General features: G+C 34.9%; 1 long non-coding RNA gene across 1 annotated transcript in view; it reads right to left on the minus strand.

Moving 5' to 3' along the window:
- Positions 1-19,913, minus strand: part of LOC136840995 (uncharacterized) — a 585,109-nt gene that overhangs the window by 171,979 nt on the left and 393,217 nt on the right. The window contains exon 3 of the long non-coding RNA XR_010853812.1: positions 7,366-7,426. This is a non-coding gene — a long non-coding RNA (uncharacterized lncRNA). The remainder of the gene's footprint in view (positions 1-7,365; positions 7,427-19,913) is intronic.

Below are 19,913 nucleotides of genomic sequence, written 5' to 3' on the forward strand. Positions count from 1 at the left end.
GGACCAAGGGCAGAGGAAGACGTCCACAGTAACGGCATTTCTTTATTACTAACGTTTCAAGACATCTGGCTCATTATCAAAGCTGGAATAATAATTATTAAAAATAGACTCATACTTAAAATTACAACCAAAATATAAAACAAATTTATATGAGGGGGAAAAATGTAGAAACCGTTACCAATTGAACGAAATACAAAAGCAGAGTGACAAAGAATTCCAGGCCGGGGTAAACTCATGTCAGGTAAAGAGTTGTTGCGGTAGTCTGGGTGTTCAATCTTGGTACTAGTAATTGAAAGTATTTTAAAATCTTTACAATCAATTTCAAGTCTTACACCTTTTGGCGTGTGTTCTCGAATATTTGAGAACTCCGGATTAGATCATTTGACTCCAGTTCTAAAACTGTCTCCCCTATGACAATCAATTCGAACTTTCAGCAGGCGGTTTGAGGCACCCACGTATTTCCCCTGACTACGTCGGGGGTAAGAAAATAAATAAACGATACTTGAGGTCATAAGAGAGTTAATATTGTCTTTGTACTGGAATGGCGATTTAATAGTGAATGACGATTTAATAGTAAAATGATTAACTGAATTAATTTACAGTTAATGGCAGGTGCATACTGTTGAATTAGGTTATTCAAAGTGCTGTAAAAAGACTCATCATGGATCATAGGGAGACTGGCAAAAAAGTCATTTTAGTACTACTGTATCTCTAATGTATACTGTATATATAGTATTATATTATAGAATTTCAACATGAAACCCGTTCCCGTAACAGGGTATAGCTCGAAAAACTAATACAACTGTTACGGCAACCCTCATACTTTTAACTGCTGAACCATGAATAAACCCTTGTGCAGAAAAATTCAACAACATTAACACTTCATGCACATACCCAGAAGGCGACTCATCAGCAGCGCATCTAATTCACGTTGACACAGCCATTTACCTCTACCTTTGATGTACCTTGTGTTTCGTGGATACTAAGTCTCTTTCCTTTTCAAAACCTCTTTGACACTATCTGTCCAAGCCCTGTCTAGGTTTTCCTCTCCCTCTGTACAATTTCACCAACTTATCGTCTACAATTCTTCCCCCATGACCAAACCACCTAAAAATAATGATCCATCCTTTCATTACTCTATTTAACTACTTCTTGGTATCGACACATTTCTTACCTTTTCAGTTTTTCTTACGTTCCACATATAGCGCAAATAGTTCTCAGTAGCTTCATCTATTTTTATTTCATTTTCTATTACAGCATCCTCAATACACTTTTGTAAAGGTGCGTTGACTCACAAGCCGTTCATACATTTCTATTCTAGGTTCCATGGACAAACCACACAACTTCCCAGTCTCGTGCTGCTACCTTTCTTGCTTCACTATTCTCTGATTCGTCTCTTCTCTCATCCTATCATCAGCTGTCATATTAGCGCCTAATACCTGTATGAATCATTGGTTTCCAGTCTTTTACAACCTTACTCTTAGCCACATTTACTCTCAACTTCCTCCTCTTGCAAACACTTCTAATTCTCTTTTCAGTTACACTTCGCTATCTCCAATCCGGACTGTATCACTAGAAAACATCAACCATTCAACACTTGACTCACGACGCATTTTCTTATCCCACAACTTCGTAACTGCCTCCGCCCCCCTTTCCCTGACTTTTAACATCACTCTAGCAGTGCGGACGAGAGCATTGTCAAATCATCCATATTTTGGCACCGCAAACAAACTCTCTGAATCGCTCTTAACTGTCTTCTATATCATTCATCCTCAACACCCTCATATATATATATATATATCTATATATATATATATATATATATATATATATATATATATATATATATAATAAATATATATATATACATATATGTGTGTGTGCATTATCTATAAAAATATTTTTTCCACTGATTCAAGGCAAAACCATACAGATGACACCAAGAATTATGGGGCATAACCTTATTTTCTATTTTAAAGGTGTATGGTAAGATTTTGATTGAGGTGACAAGTGGCAGTGATTGATAGGGTAAGAACAGTGTAGATTTTGGGAGGAAGGTTTGTGGATCAAGTGTTTGTTATAAAACAGTTAATTTGGAAGTTTTGGAAGTGTGGGAAAAAGCTGTGTGTGACATACATGAACCTAAAATCTTTTGATAAAAGTATATATATATATATATATATATATATATATATATATATATATATATATATGTATATATATATATATATATATGTGTGTGTGTGTGTGTGTGTGTGTGTGTGTGTGAGAATGAAAAATACTGCATACAGACACTAAAGTCAAAGCAAGTTTCATTACATGACAATAAAAATTAATTGTTCAAGTGAAAGAGATTTCGATATGAGCCCTGTCAAAACTTCAGTAAGGAATTCAATAACATTTTTAGGGGCGGGGAGAAAGAACTTCAATATTAATTTATTAGAGATAAGAGTGACTCCTGTTCTGAACCCTAACTACGTATTCCAGTATGGACGAAGAACACCGGGGACCGAAAACAAGACACATTAAAGGACAAAGAGTGAGTGTGTGCCAAGAGGAGTGACATCCGCCCATTCTCAACACCGTGCATCTGTTACATCATAAAAGAAAGCATCGACGAAAATAAAGAAAGGCGCGTCCATTATGTAAGAGCACCGTCGCCGCAGCCAGCACCCACGGAGCATAACGGCTTCACTGGTGAATGTACGTTCCCATGCCTCCCAACGCAACGCCTTCCCCGCCCTCACGTCCAACACGATCACCTGATAGGGCAAAAGGTAATCGCCTTTCATCTCAAACGCTTCAAACTTTTTGGGGCTTTAAGGAGGACCGATTTACGGCCAGGGGGAGAATATGGATCGCAATCGCCCCATTAATGGAACCAAAGTCATTGACGTTTATGGGATCGATTTATGGTGATGAGAGGTGATGGGACTCATGAGGATTTGGTGGGGAGGGAGATCTTCACACACACACACACACACACACACGCACGTGCACACAATCCCAGTAAGAAAAGGACTTTCAGGAACCGCAGCAGTTTTGCAGTTCGGCTTCTATCAATGGCATATGTCAATGTGTTTCAGCCCTTTGGTTCAGAGATCAGTCACACGTAAGTGGCAAACAATTTTAGAAAAAAGGACAAATGTGGACACTTCTGAGTAAGAAATCTAACATTCCGAACCTAACAATAGTTTTTCTTTAAATTCTTCAAGTTCGAAATATGATAAGATCTAACTATGCACATGAAATGCAATAATGAATGTTATTACTTTGAGTTTAAAATCATCAGCTATATGATCTAAACTCTCATACATTATAAAAATAGACATGAAACAATTAATGCTCTATTAGTAATGTAATGCCCTTTGTAACAAATTAGACTGGCAAACCTTCAGCTCTCTTAACAAAATTTACATATAAACCAAAATCGAAGGATTCCACTTCTGTAATAAAACACGTGTTTATTTTTATGTTATATATCAGTTCACAAGCTTCATAATCGGTAATGATTTTCAAGTTCAATTTAGTGTTGTGAGGGATCGATAGTCTACATGCATAAGACTGGTATCATAGCTGCAATATTACCAGCACCCATGAAATATCTTATTCATGGATGTAACAGGGGAGACATAAAAAGACATAACGTTCTTAAAGAACAAAGATCATTTGTTAGGCAAACTGAAATCCGCTGGCATTGTTCATTATTTTGAATTCCATGTGCCTTTGTCTTTTTCTTGGAAGACATGAAAATACAAAACAATTATGAGTTGACGTTACTGACAGCTTAAAGTATGATTTTCGTTTTTATTCATATTAACTGTAATTTTTGAAAACAGCTAGTCTTTCGGAATATTCTTAATGTCTGTGCCCAAACTTCAAATATCGGAAATAATCTTCAAAGTAACTCACATGAGAACTATATATAATATATATATATATATATATATATATATATATATATATATATATATATATATATATAAAATATATATATACATATATATATACAGTATATATATATATATATATATATATATATATATATATATATATATATATATATATATATATATATATATATATATATATATATATATATATATATATATATATATATATATATATATATATATATATATATAATATATATATATATATATATATATATATATATATATATATATACACACATATATATATATATATATATATATATATATATATATATATATATATATATACATATATATATATACACATATACATATATATATATATATATATATATATATATATATATATATATATATATATATATATATATATATATATATATATATTCATCAAAGCCAAGACAGAATGCAAGTCCTTCAAAGAGTAACCTATTACACTCCCTTTCAAACGAGGATATCGTCAGATGAAGTAGACTGGAAGTGAACATGGCACTTCCAGCCTCATACTTGTGACACCGAACTGACTTCTTGGGCCAAGCAACAAACAACGCGACATTTTCATAAAGAATCGCTCAACTCCCGCACAGCATCGTTTGACACAGCGCATGCTCAATGCCACAAACAAGGGAAAACCAGCGAGGCCAAGAAACTGCTTAAGGAAAAAGAGAAATGTTACGGGGGAAACATGATTAATTTCAGATGGTGAGATAAAAGGATTCCTTATCTTCCCCGGCTGCAATTTAAAATGTCTGCAGTCACTTTCAACCTGTATGTGCATGTTTATCCGAATCAAGATAAAGAGATGAGCCTCTCTCTCTCTCTCTCTTCCGACGCGGGTTCATGTTTCTCTCCCAGTCATACTCAAAAGTAGCAAGTTGTCATATAAAACAAATTGATAAAGATAATTATGATACTAATGTACCTCAAAGTATAATGACATCAGGTAAGAAACCAACAGAACATTCTGAAAGCTAAGTGAAAGGAAGAGACCAAATTGGGATAGCTGAGGCATAATAAGTCTAGACGCTGTTAATTTTATTGTCCAGATGAGATGACTTATCTTGCGATAAAGCTTGTAAGTGGCATGTCAAACAGGAAGGAAAATGGAGTCAGACATTAAGCTTTGTATTCGGGAGGAGTAAATCCATCCGTTGATAAGGCCAAACTCTTTTGGAGGGATGGAGCCCCGGAGAGAAGGTACCGTAAGAAGCACGGACGGATTACTCGCAACAACTGGGAACGAAATCCCCATAAATCTCCTGTTAATAATATTATGGGACTAAAATATCAACATGCGTCATTACTTAAAAACACGGCAGACTGTTAAAGAAAGTACGTTCAATATGGAAATTAAGAAGTATTTTTCTCATTTTTCACATAACTATTACTACTCTTGCTTTTATATTTATTTTTCGCAGTTTAAAACACGGAAGAAGCGGAAATAGATTCGTTCTATCGGTGTGTTCTTATTGTAACTGCGCTAAAACTTATGAAACACTAACACCTTAACGAGGAATTGTCCTCTTGACAAACGGCTTATGGTTACGGTTCGTCACATATACAGTACTACTTGTGTTCAAACACTGTAAAGGGACATTTAACAATATATAATAAACCCTGATATTGGTCATTATTTGTTTGACAAATAATTACCACAAAGGACAGATTTTAAGCTCAGATTCTCAAGAGAAGTATATTTTCGATCACAGGTTTTTCCCAACTCTAAAAAGGCATAAGGAAAAATATGGGGATCTCGGAAAAATCTATCTTCATTCAAAACATCAATAAAAGTGAACAAGTATCAACTCAAAAACGCTCAGGGATGAATCAGCTCGGATTTATCATTGCTGGTAGAGAAAAAGAAAGTTTTCACTGAAGGTGAAAATAGTTGGTCTTTTAACATTACTAGTGGATGGTGGATTTTATATAAAAGGAGTAATTAAAAAAGCTTTATTTTCAAAATTTCATATAAGATTTACTTCACTAATTTGTTTTCGCAATCAAAATTCGGATGAAATCTAATCAACGTACTGATGTACTGAGATCTATCTATTCTGAGCTCTTTCTCTCTGTCAAAGCAATGGGACAGTTTCAGGATGAACTAAATAGGGACCTACGAGTCGGGCAAAGTTTCAATTGACTTGCTACCAAAATGAAAAGTTACAGAAAATGGAGCGGACGAAATGATACCCAGTTCACAATTGCGCTTTCACTGGACTACGCATATCTGCTCAGAAACCTGTGAATGTGTTAATTCATGCTTACCCGAAAGGATACCCAACTGCACATAATATATAATCACACACGCAAACACACACACACACACACACACACACACACAGAGAGAGAGAGAGAGAGAGAGAGAGAGAGAGAGAGAGAGAGAGAGAGAGATTATGTGCATTCAACCTTTACGAACATCTTTCAAAATTGGCAAAAGTGGTTTGAGTCGAAATCATTTCTACGTTGGAGCTGCAATTGAAGACAGAGTGGATTGTCTGGTGGTTCATCACCTTTTAGTCTTTCGTTATCTTAAATGACTAACTAATTACGAAATAAATGTTATCTTCATCCTAAATCTTCATGGCCATTAGGGCCTGCCCGTAAAAACTCCATTAGACTTCCTGACTCCATCTACCCGGCACAGGCGCCCCACCAACACCCTAAACATTTTCTTCATGTTTCTCGTTTTTCATCCATTCACGCTCTCTTTTTTCTGTGCATTTACAGAGGGAGCTTTCCTCCCCATCGATCAGAAGCTTTGTCGCATTCTGAATTCTCATTAAGGGAAATTAATATCTTTAGAGGTCTACACTTTCATTATATCCTTATCAGTGCAAAAACCAGTCACAACTTTACCGGGATACCACAATACCAGAAAAACAAAGAATTGAGCCACTGACAAAAAATCAAATTGACATCGTATTCTAATTTTAAATTGAATGAAAAATTCATAACTAGCAATGTCTGATTTGATTTTGGTTTTTTTCACAGCCCAAAATATACATAATTTTCTCCAATAATATTTTTGTTCTCTTTCTGTTGCCAACAAATAACCCAACATTATTCGATTTTGCGTTTGCTTCCTTCCACAACTTAAAACCTTTTCCGTTCTCCGAGTTTTGCTCATTTCTTATTCCTCTTCCAAGCGTGAAGTGTTCCGAAACGCCGAACTCTCTATGCTCGTCCATTACCTATAAGCTGGAGTGCAATTTGGGTGCTGTTAATTATGGTGAAGTTTTCTAGTGCCAAAGGATGGTATTACCCAATCATCACTGGCTGGGTTAAATACCCACACTCCGCTTGGAAAGCAAATTACAGCCACAGGAAGAAGTGGTAACCAATCTAGCCATTCTCACTTACAAAACAGAAATGTTACATGGAGAGTAATAAGAAACAAAAGTATAATTACCTCAGTACTCCATTATCCACTTTCCTGCAGAAGAGAGCCCCCTGAACAGCTGCATCTCCACCTGCCGACAATACATATTAAGTCACATGAAGTTCCAACAACAGGTAACAAATTGCATAATAAAGTATAGGATAAGTGCAAGGAGATCTGCCTTTTGAACACAACCGCTGGAAAGGGAGCTATTAGGAAATGTATCTCCAAACAAAAAGACTATAATTTACACTCTGCGTCAGCCAACCTTATATCTAGTAGGATATGCGTCGAATACAATGAAGTTTTCTAAAACAAACAGAGATACTTACAAGGTTTATGTCAATAACAACATTAAAACTTCATAAAAAATATACGTAAAAGTGGTAATTTAAGGATCCTTCTAGAAATGAGGAGGCACACTTTAGTGTATGCAACACTACAGATGACATACCGTTAAAAAAATTTGGTTTAAGTATTCTATATTAGTTTTACTTTATAAAAATACAAAACTGCCAGATAATGCAAATACACAAAGCTTATAATTATTTACTGATATCTGTATTAATTTAGTAATTAGAAATTATGTCGTTTAAAGGACTACTTCAGGAAATCTTTGCTTAACAACTTGATCAGGTAAATGTAGTTGACTGCGTTCTTTTCCGTTGAAATTCGTATGCATTCGAGAATTCACCCTTTCGAGAGCCAAATGTACTATCATTTGGACCAAAAATTCAGTAAAGGGGTGAAATATATGTTCATAACTTCAGGTCGTCCCACAGACTAATAATGATTTGAAAACTTTTCTCTACGAAATGAATTAGAGGATGGTCGAAGACTCCTAGCAGATTTGTCTTGAATAAAAAGTTTTAGATTTTATTAATATGCTGAAAAAGACACTAATGTACTAATGTACGAATTCACACTTTCAAAGGGGAATCAGTAATGATAGTTAAGAAATAAAAACCACAGGGCTATGATGGAATCATGGCCAAGATTATTCCAGCTGAAAATGAATTTGTGTACTAACCAGACTGCTTTGCAGAATACGGCACCAAGGAACCAAACCAAATGGCTGGGATCTAGAACTCATAGCAGAAATAGTAAAAGATAGGTGACCTAACTGAATGTGGACAGTTTGGAAGCGTTGCTTTTACATCCGTTGTCTTGACAACATTCAGTATGCTCAGCCTAAATACGCTGGGGAAAGATATTGATGCCAAGCTTATGAGAGGATAAGCTGGTTTTAGAAAGGGCAGGAGTTTAAGACATACTGTGCAGCAGTGTACAGATTATGGATACTGAATCTTCAATTGGAACGTTGCCGTTCAAGTCAGGCTTTCTTTGAGATGGTATTTAGTGAAAAACTAAAAAAAAAAATAAAATCATAATATGATGAAGATGAATAAGGTTTGGAAATCAAATGACTGAAATTGCATGTGAATGAAACACGGTATGGCAATGAAACTACTTTCAAAATTTTGCTGATTTTATAGCGGAATTCTATAAAGAATATTAAGAATAAAACTCTATATAAGAATATTAAGAGCCAGAAGCTAGGACAGTGTAAGGAAAATGAGAGAAGTTTCGTATGCGGATGAGATAATGAAGCAGGAAAAATGCAGATGGCTTCAGCACGTTCTTAGCCACACCTCAGAAGAACACTCTTGATAAAGTCAGCTTGGCTCCTTTGGGCACCAGAAGAATTGGAAAACCCTGACCTACTTGGATGAAAACTAAGCGACGGGAGTCTGGAGATATGAGGACATGCGTGGAAGTGAAAGCACCGGAAAGACATGAGGGGCAGAATTTCTCAAGGCGCCCTTTGCTTTGCACGGCGCTGAAGACGACAATGATGATTCCCGAACTCATACTTTCAATATCCGTTACAACTCTCCAACAACTTCGAGCAGTCACTCAAAAATATAAGTACATATCGTATGATCAGTATCAAACGTTTCACTCTCATAAAACCTACGTGTCCTACATACTCTGGTACAAAACCGCATGATACTAAATACAAATTAGGATTCGTCGTAAAAAAAGTAGCAACATATAAACCTGTTGCTGGATATTAATTAACAACTATTTACCTGCAGTAGAAATGTAAAGGCACTAAGAGGGAACGAGCAAGTAAGCTCAAAAAATAATAGGCAAATATAACGAGACAACAAAACACTAAAGACAAGTTTATTGGTCAGCTACAGTTGAATACGGCATACGATGCTAACGGAGGCAAAATAAAACACAGTATATAATCTACAAATAATGATTCAAGTTATCTATTTTTACATTAAAAACTACCTTGTCAGAAAATTAAAAATATCAGCATTTTTCAATTGACAGCCCTGGCCTACAGTTAGAAAATTTTTATACGAATATTGTATGGAACAAAAATAAAAGGAGAGAGAGAGAGAGAGAGAGAGAGAGAGAGAGAGAGAGAGAGAGAGAGAGAGAGAGAGAGAGAGAGAGAGTAAAACTAAAGAATATTCTTTCGGATTAATATGTCTGATGGTAAACATTTTGATAAAACTGATCAAAGTAGCTTGCACAAGTATGAAGAGAATGCGTTTGTGAGGAAGAATAAAACATTAAGTGAAACAGAGTTGAGTCAAACTCTTCCATAAGAACCTTTCTTACATAAATCTACTTGTACAATCCCATACATGTAAGTAATTCTTATTTTCTATGGGGTTTAACTAAGCTTCTTCACATCACCGTACATAAAACTAATATCTAAGGAGTGCATTATGGTTCGTATTCAATTCCCATATTTTTAGGTGAATATGACCCCCACTTTTCAACTGTTAAAATACCCCACCGGTGCTAGGTTTTCACGTTCAAACTAATACACATCAAAAGTTTGAATCTTGCTAATGAATGCTTCCCTATGGTCTCAAAATAACGAATCTACTAAAAAATAAACATTGTTCTTGCTCATCAAAATGAAGTTCACACAAAAAATTAAAATAAATAAATTCTACATTTCAATGTTAAAGGAGGGTTAAGATTAACGTATTCCTATTCTTCTCTATAACAAGTTCAGTGCTTAGACGAGGGTGTTCTCCGTCAAACGGAGTCACGACCCATATTAAATCGGCTTGATAACATAATAATAAAAGACAGGTAAAGGCACAGATTGGAGAAGGGAACACTACCATTATCCGACAAAGATTATCATTATCGCTATCACTATCAACTTCACTAATCTTGGGCGTACAGGTACCCGATTGGCTGGAGGAGAGAGAGAGAGAGAGAGAGAGAGAGAGAGAGAGAGAGAGAGAGAGAGAGAGAGAGAGAGAGGAGTCACTCTGTAATGAAAGAAATGTTTGTTCTTCATTTCCTTGTTTTTATAATTTTTTTATTTTACTTTTTTTTTAGTTTTGGGTGCGATTTTTTTTCATTCCCTTCCTGAATGAAAAATATCACATTTTCATGGAGACACCTGTCACACGGTCACACCACCCGGTACCAAAGGTCACAATTTAAACTCGAAGCAAAATTTAAGAGAAAGCCTTTGGGAACGATTTATGAAACCTAGTCGTTTTCCAACCTGCCATTATCCCTGATATGATTATTCCGTCCACGTATCTGGACCTTTGAAACGAAAAAATGCTGATTGTAACATTCCAAAAGAAAATGCAGATTGCCTTAAGAGACGTTTTATCTGATGATCCTGACTTTATCTAACGCTTTATTCGATGACCCTAAAAATGCCAAATTTGTTACCCTATAAATCTGGTGATGCAGAAGTTCCAAGAAAACAAGTTCATTGCTGATAATGTTAGGTACACACATTACAATATGAAAATCATCTCCTAAGCTGTCATATTATTACATGTGCAGCAATCAGAGTTTCACAGAATAGCTGAAATTTTGTGATAACTTCGACATTTTCAATAAGCGATTTGAAACGTACATTCTGCGAGATTTTTATATAATGGGATGCGGTTAACTAATGTCAAAAAGTAAAAAAAAAAAAAAAAGGTGTTTTCAATCAATTTTTCAAATACAGCTCCACCAAGGCCGAATGGATGAGTAACTAGAATGTTCTTCTATATGTTTTATAACTTAATTTGCATTAAGGTGGGAGGGCGAAAAGGAGAGGCGGGGGACCGAACTCCGAAATATGTTCTCTGAAAATAAACAGTCCCGACCATCTCTTTTGCTGCTTACAGGAACTGGAAAGACACAGGAACAAATTGGCGTGAGATACTGAAGAAGATCCAAACCTTCTGGCTGTGATTATAACTAAGATTCTGAAAATAAAGGTCAGTGAAACGAATGGAAATCTTGAACGGTGAGATACCGACCCACGAGAAGAAGCACACATGAAGGACACTTTCACATGATCTACATGTAATGATTTACGAAATTTAGGCTGCCAAGCGAGCACTGGGGCACTTTCGGTCATTCATCGCTTAAGACAACGAAAAAATAAAGTTGGAGGGGTTGGACAGCAAGGTAAAGAGATCCAGAAAATAAAGGAGAAGAATTTCAGGGTGGAACTACGAAGTTAAGAGAGGTCGGACACCAAGATTGATGAAAGGAACCGTGAATGGAGATCAAGTAAAAGACTACAAAGTGGGTGCGACAAACATCCTTTTAGTGCCAGTTACAGTGAACCACGTGAGGTGCAATGACACGGCTTTAACCCCCTACAGGGGTGCAGATGTAATAAAAAAGTAAAAGCGTTAACCCTGTTAAGGATATGGCCCAAATACTAAAAGAAATCGATTCCCCTCATAAAAACCAAATATGAAAAGAGGCAACAACAGAAATGAATGAAACCGATTCGCTTATTTTGAGCATTACCAAGCTGTGCAAAATATCACTCCCTCATGTGGTGGTGAAGACTGAGATTATCTCTCTCTCTCTCTCTCTCTCTCTCTCTCTCTCTCTCTCTCTCTCTCTCTCTCTATATATATATATATATATATATATATATATATATATATATATATATATATATATATAAAACCTATATAGCCAAAATGATATTTCCATAAAGGAAGAGTGCTGTTTCTTTACAAACAACACCAACACCATTACCTGATGAAAGATGACATGCTACGAAAGAAAAATATTACGAGATAAAATCTCCAGTGATACAGGAACACTAAAGGGGATACGAAGAGCTACTGAATGATATGAAAGGTTTACATTGATTTTTTTTTATTTTCGTTCATAAGATTGATGAAAATTGAAACTCGCATTCATGGGAAACTGCAAGATTCAAGAGCTGTTCTTTTACATATTTTGAGATAAAATGCTTTATACATTTCTAGACAAGAATTTCCATTTCTCAATTCAACTCGAATAATTTCACATATCCAGGAAGTATTAAAGGTAAAACTATAAGAATGCGCCGAGTATCTTAACAGAAAAATGTCTGTAACATGAGAGAGAGAGAGAGAGAGAGAGAGAGAGAGAGAGAGAGAGAGAGAGAGAGAGAGAGAGAGAGTCATTCTATATCTTGAGAGGACTTACACTGGCAAACAATGGAAAAAGTATTTTTGCCTAAGAGAATAAGAAATTGAAATGGTAAAGCACGTAATAATACTTGTGTTCAAGAACAAACACAAAAATGTATTCCACAATAATAGGTCTATACATTACGTAATCAAATATAACTACCACATCCCTAGATAAATGTATAAAACAACTGTGTGTGTGTGTGTATATATATATATATATATATATATATATATATATATATATATATATATATATATATATATATATATATATATATATATATATATATATATATATATAGAAAGTCTTACAACAAAATTATCTCTGACTAATAAATACAACACTCTTTCATCAGGAAAAAGAAGTTAAATGTCAAAAAATCCCTAAACATTTTCCACTGCTGGTCAAATTTCGAAGTTCGGCTGAATCAGGACAACAATCATTATGCGTATTCCGCCATAGATAAGCTCAGTAAAAACGAACGGCAATGCAAGTTACACCGTCAGCCACGATTAGCCACCGATTTGCTGGTTGGCAAACTGTCTGATGGTATCACTTGACACATTATGTTCTGCTTTTCCCCTTCAGATAAAAACAAATGATCATTTCCTGTGCTGGGATGTACAGTAAGGCAGTTAGCTTCCTTTGTTTCGAGTTCAAAAAGCTTACTTTCAAGTTTGATTTTTCTTAGGCACAACTGGTGTTTTTGGGAGTTTCTGATTTTGTAAATTAAACCTTTCTCCAGTTTCAGAAAAATACGATAAACAATGTTTCGTGTTCCCGTATTTCAGGACCATAAGAATTACATTTTCAAAAATTTATGGAAATTCAGATCTAAGGACTAAGATGGCCGTACAGCATGCAGCAAAAGTCGTGTGACCTGATTTCAGCGATTTTCGTTCGAAAGTCACCAATTGGCAACTCTTACCTTCTTCACATTTCTAATGATGCTAAGTTGCAATGACGAAACATTTTGCAACTTCACTCAAAAAAAGATACAGTTCACTAAGCATGGTTTTAAAGTATCAACGCTATATTTTTTTATCAAAATAGCAGCTAGACCATTATAAAAACATTAATACAGTAATTTTTAATTATGGTAAATATGAAAAGACGTAGACACGTAATCAATTTGACTTTTTAGCCACCATAGTAATGTATTTAACATAATGAACATATTAGAGATGTAGTTGTGGGTGTGGTCTTGCCAGATGTCAACTGTTTGAATGGCTCAGTTTGCCTTCCCTCACCTTACCCGTAGGCCAAGTGCACTTCAAGCTTCTCGATTTTATCATTCTTATTAAGCCTATAGGCCTATGAAGAAAATAATGACGGAAGTATACCACACCAAGACTGTGGAGGAATTTCACAAATCTTGCTTTATGGTCTTATAGACACCCTTAATAAGTTACAAAGATTTGATGCAACTATATATTGTTGCTATCTGAAATATAGCCTAGCATGTTATAAAGCCAATAGCATAGGCCTAGACTTCAGAGCCATATTATTATTATTATTATTATTATTTATAATACATTGTTGTTGTCATTCTGCAGAACCTGCACACAATAGGTGCGTCTGATAATGTCCAACCTGATCATAGTCTTCCATTCCTCAGGTAAAAGTAAAATAATAAAAAGGTAGAGTTAATTTTATTTCTATCAGCAAAGATTATTCTCCACTTCCCTTACTACAGTAATTATTTTTTTCTTCAAACTGAAGAAACCCCCTCGGGAGACTAGACCCATGTAGCCTTGGCTATAGCCTAAGCTACGACTTGTAATAATTTATTGCAAGTATTGAAATCAGGATCCTGACTAACATTTGCTTTATACACAAAACTACAAAAGTGAAAAGAAGTAATAACTTTGAATTCATATCCCAAATGCATCAGTTTTTATCATTAGACTATGCTCTGCTTAACTTTTCTTTTTCACTCTATTGTGACGTTCTCTTTCGCTGTTTCACTGTGTCCAGACCGACGGTTCCACGACTCATGGGAGTCACAGTGAGCCAAGGGATTCATGCTACAGTGACGTATTTAGTTTCTGTTGTGAAATATTATTGTGGCACGAGATAGTTTTGTTTTCACGATCCACTATATTTCAATGATAAGATTCTACATAACAAGTGACCAACTTTTCCTCATATATACACATTTACAAAGTAAAATATAAGATTTAATACTAAGTGGCAACTTGACAACATCACTTGTCCAGCACAAAAATAAGAAAATCGCACGACTTTTGCTGCATACTGTACATTGGGAAACATCAAAAAGATGAGAAAAAAAAAGTTAAGTATATCTTAGTTTAACCAGACCACTGAGCTGGTTAACAGCTCTTCTAGGGCTGGGCAGAAGGATTAGATTTATTTTACGTGGCTAAGAACCAACTGGTTACCTAGCAACGGGACCTACAGTTTATCGTGGAATCCAAACCACATTATGACGAGAAATGAATTTCTATCACCAGAAATAGATTCCTCTAATTCTTCATTGGCCGCTCGGAGAGTCGAACGGTGGGCCAACAGCGTGCTAGCCGAAAGCTCTACCCACCCCGCCAATGAAGAACTAAAAAAAAAAAATGAGGAAAGGAAGCAGCTGCAGGCAACAGTTGAACTCCTTTTGGATGCTAACTTTAAAGAAGCTGAAGTTATTAAAAAATTTATGTCAACTAATTGTGTCTTTCGGTCATTCAGTCCAAATTTAACCAGAAAATTACAAACGTCAAATCTGCTTTCTAATCCATATCAATTTATGTGGATTTATGTATTAAAATTTACCATCTAAAGCTTAGGACGTGACGCAGGGGAAACGTTAAAATGGAGAGCTGAAATATATTTTATAATTAATATATAATCTCATATCTGGTATGAATTATACAAATTCCAAACCTTACTAGACCTAGATCTTGAAACAGCCGTAGCCTTTTCTGCCAATACATTACGCATAAAGACCATCATACATATGTATGTATGCTGGTCTGCAGCATCCGGGAGCAAAAAAGGTTTTCCTCAGAAATGTATCCGAGGTATTCGTGTCACTTATGCATGGGGTCTGGTGCTGCATTTCGAAGTACCCTGGAAGATGCGAAAGGGCGGCCATCCGAGCGAAGGCATACAAAACATCGCCAAAGAAATAAGATAAGGGCAATACGAATGCAAAAGCCTTCGACGCAAGCAAAAATATGAGACTGAGGGGGCTGGTGATTGCTCATGTAAATACTCGCCTGACATCATGAGACATATGAGGGCGCATGTGGAGGAGTTCCTCATAACTTATGAACACAGTGAATGTTGGTTCCCTTTCGCCCACACTAAGATATGGCCAACTTTTGCAAAACCAAAGAACGACGCTGGAACTCTCATTCATTTTCTTTCTGGCTCACTTACAACGAATTTAAAAGGATTCGCTGTGATCAGTCTCACTCTGACCTCGCGTTTCTTTAACCTTAAAGGACTCCAAAACTATTTTCATATAAAGGCGATGCAGTTTCACGAATGTTGCATTTCTCCAGTGACATCCTGGCAAAAATTATGGAGAGTAAATTTAAACTAACTTACATCTTGAGTTCGATTTTAAGTGACGGTAATATTAAACTGGAAGAGTGAGCATTACTTATGAAACAGGAATCGTTAAACAACTCAAAAGAAATAATGACCTCAGGTGATCACATCTTCCTTAACACATTATTCGAGAGAACACCATAGCCACGTGGAGGGGGTGGGGCGAGTCCAACTTGGTGATAAGCCCGGATAAATTGGGAGGGTTGCAGACAGGACGGTCATCCCTCAGTAAAACATTTGCCCAAACCAGCTAAGAAACGAGCCGCTCAAGACAGAAAACAGCTAGAGGCCACCCTCACTGGGGATTATGCCGAAGAGTGTGATGGTTTGGTATTTGTATTTTTTTTTAAAGGAAAGTTGGCTTCATTGATAATTATGCACTCATCCCTCACCTAAAAACGCCAAGACTAATAAAACCAAACCAACAAATAAATCTAATGGCAAACGCTGTAAGGTCAGTCTTTTAGCGCACGTATTCGTTCGTTGGTTAGATTCGTTAACTAAAGTCAAGGGTGTAACATGAGTACAGATAACCCCGTACAGAGAAATCAAGCAATTACCTCACAAAATAAAAATGAATCAATTAAATTACTCTTGTTTCTTAACATCAAACACAAACAAACACACACACACACACACACACATATATATATATATATATATATATATATATATATATATATATATATATATATATATATAATAAGTAGGAGTAAAGGTGCCATTTGGCGTCCTGAACATTTTGGCGTCCTCAAGAAAGGGTGTCATTTTATTATCCTCAATTATTATTATTATTATTATTATTATTATTATTATTATTATTATTATTATTATTATTATTATTATTATTATCATCATTATTATTATTATTATTATTATTATTATTATATATTTATTTTATTTTTATATTTTTGCTGAAGAAAATAACATGCATATATATATAATAAAAATTATGTAGTAAGTAGGGTAAAAGGTGCCATTGGGCGTCCTGAACATTTGGCGTCCTCAAGAAAGGGTGTCATTTGGAGTCCTCAATTATTATTATTATTTATTTTATTTTTATATTTTTGCTGAAGAAAATAACATGCATATATAATGTGTTTGCGTGTGTGTAATAAATATATATATATATATATATATATATATATATATATATATATATATATATATATATATATATATATATTAACTTTATCACATACACAATTGTTCTGTGCCTTAGAAGAATTACTAAAAAGGACCTCATTCAAACTGGATGGTATCATTAGATACCATCCAGTTTGAATAAGTCACTTTATATATATATATATATATATATATATATATATATATATATATATATATAAATATATATATATATATATATATATATATATATATATATATATATAATATATATATATATATATATATATATATATATATATATATATATAATATATATATATATATATATATATATATATATATATATATATATATATATATATATATATATATATATATATATATATATATATATATATATATATATATATATATATATATATATATATATATATATATATATATATATATATATATATATATATATATATATAATACACACACACACACACACACATATATATATATATATATATATATATATATATATATATATATATATATATATATATAAAAAAGGACCTCATTCAAACTGGATGGTATCTAATGGAGTTTTTATTCAAAAAGGTTACAAGCTTTCTTGGACAAACAGTCCACATTATCAAGTATCCGTATTCTACTAATGCACAGAACAATTGTGTATGTGATAAAGTTAATATATATATATATATATATATATATATATATATATATATATATATATATATATATATATATATATATATTTATATTTTGACGATCACAATTGATCACCCCTGGGGTATCTTCGCCAACAAAGCATCACTGAAATAGGGGTTTAGTTTTACCAGGGATGGGCCCTTCCCCATTCTTCGCTCTGTTAGCTAGCCAAGAGCCTGCGGCGTCTCTGCTTTTTTGTGAAAACAGATGATTCCTATGAGTCCTGAAACCAGTTATTTTGCTGCTGACTGTAGGAAACACGCCAGTGCTGAAGGTGTTCCTCAATGCGCAACTTCCTGCCACACTTCAATCTTCAGAAGGTGGGAAAATCAATTTCACATATGTGGTAGGCATTGCACTTACGGGATTTTAGGCCACGCCAGAGGTTGCCACTGAGGAATATGTGAAATCGGTATCACTGCTTTCCCACGTCGAGGTATCCAATGGCAAGAGGAGACTTCCCGCTCGAAGCTCTTCCTTCTCGTGTCTCCTACGTCTGCGTTGACCTGGCTTCCTCGTTTTCTGGAAATTGATCATCTGTCTTCACAAAGAAGGAGAGTCCGCTCCATACGGATGAACTGTGTCTGATTTATCCCAAGTTTTGTAATCGGACACGTGACGCATCTGGATTCCACAGACATTTTCGTCTCCACTGAGCTGCTCCAGTCTTCGGGAATTGTTGGGATTCCCGGGAATGTCAGGGACTTCCAGCAGGTGGCAATGATTTGGAATAATTCTTCATCTCTTTTTCTACCTATATGTATGTATAATTATGTATAATTGTATGTATAAATAAATAAAGCTCCGCTAGAAGATGAGGCTCCGTAAGCAAGGCCCGAGGATTCTCTGGAGACGCTGGAGCCAGTCTTATGAAAGTTCCCGGAAGGTCGACACGATATGCCTCAATCACTCGACTTCTTTTCACGTATCTGTGTGTTTATATAGTGATTCGTTTTCTGGTTTATCTTTTTTCTGAGAGAAAATTTAATGGAAATATATTTTAATTTCATCACGAATTTCATTAATGACGACTTTTCATTAATAAGTTGAATAATTGATAACAGGTGCCAAGAATTTGAATATAGACAGGCGACTTCACCAAACATTTGCGAAAGCTAAAGTCATGTAACGTTTGACCTGTTTTATACATACATATATATCTATCTAGATATATATACACACAAATATATGTACATACTTATACTGTGTTTGCATGTAAACAATATGTACAGGTTTATATTATTTATACATACAATTATAATAATTATAATATATATATAATAGAAAAATAGATGAAGAATTATAAAATCATTGCCATCTGCTGAAGTCCCTGAATTCCCGAGGAATCCCAACAATTCCCGAAGACTGGAGCAGCTCATGTTCACGAAAATGTCTCTGGAACTAGATGCGCACATGTGTCCGATTAACAAAACTTGGGATAAATCAGACCTTTCATCCGTATGGAGCGGACTCTTTTTTATATGTGCATGATCAATTTCAGAAAACGAGGAATAATAATAAACGCGGAATAAGAACACGAGAAGGAAATAGCTTAGCGGGAAGTCTCCTCTTGCCATTGGATACCTCGACGTGGGAAAGCAGGATACCGATTTCACATATTCCTCAGTGGCAACCTCTGGCGATGGCCTGCAAATCCCAGTAAGTGCAATGCCTAACATATGCTGAAT

This window comes from Macrobrachium rosenbergii, chromosome 8 (genome assembly GCF_040412425.1).
Source record: "Macrobrachium rosenbergii isolate ZJJX-2024 chromosome 8, ASM4041242v1, whole genome shotgun sequence".
Lineage (NCBI taxonomy): Eukaryota > Metazoa > Arthropoda > Malacostraca > Decapoda > Palaemonidae > Macrobrachium > Macrobrachium rosenbergii.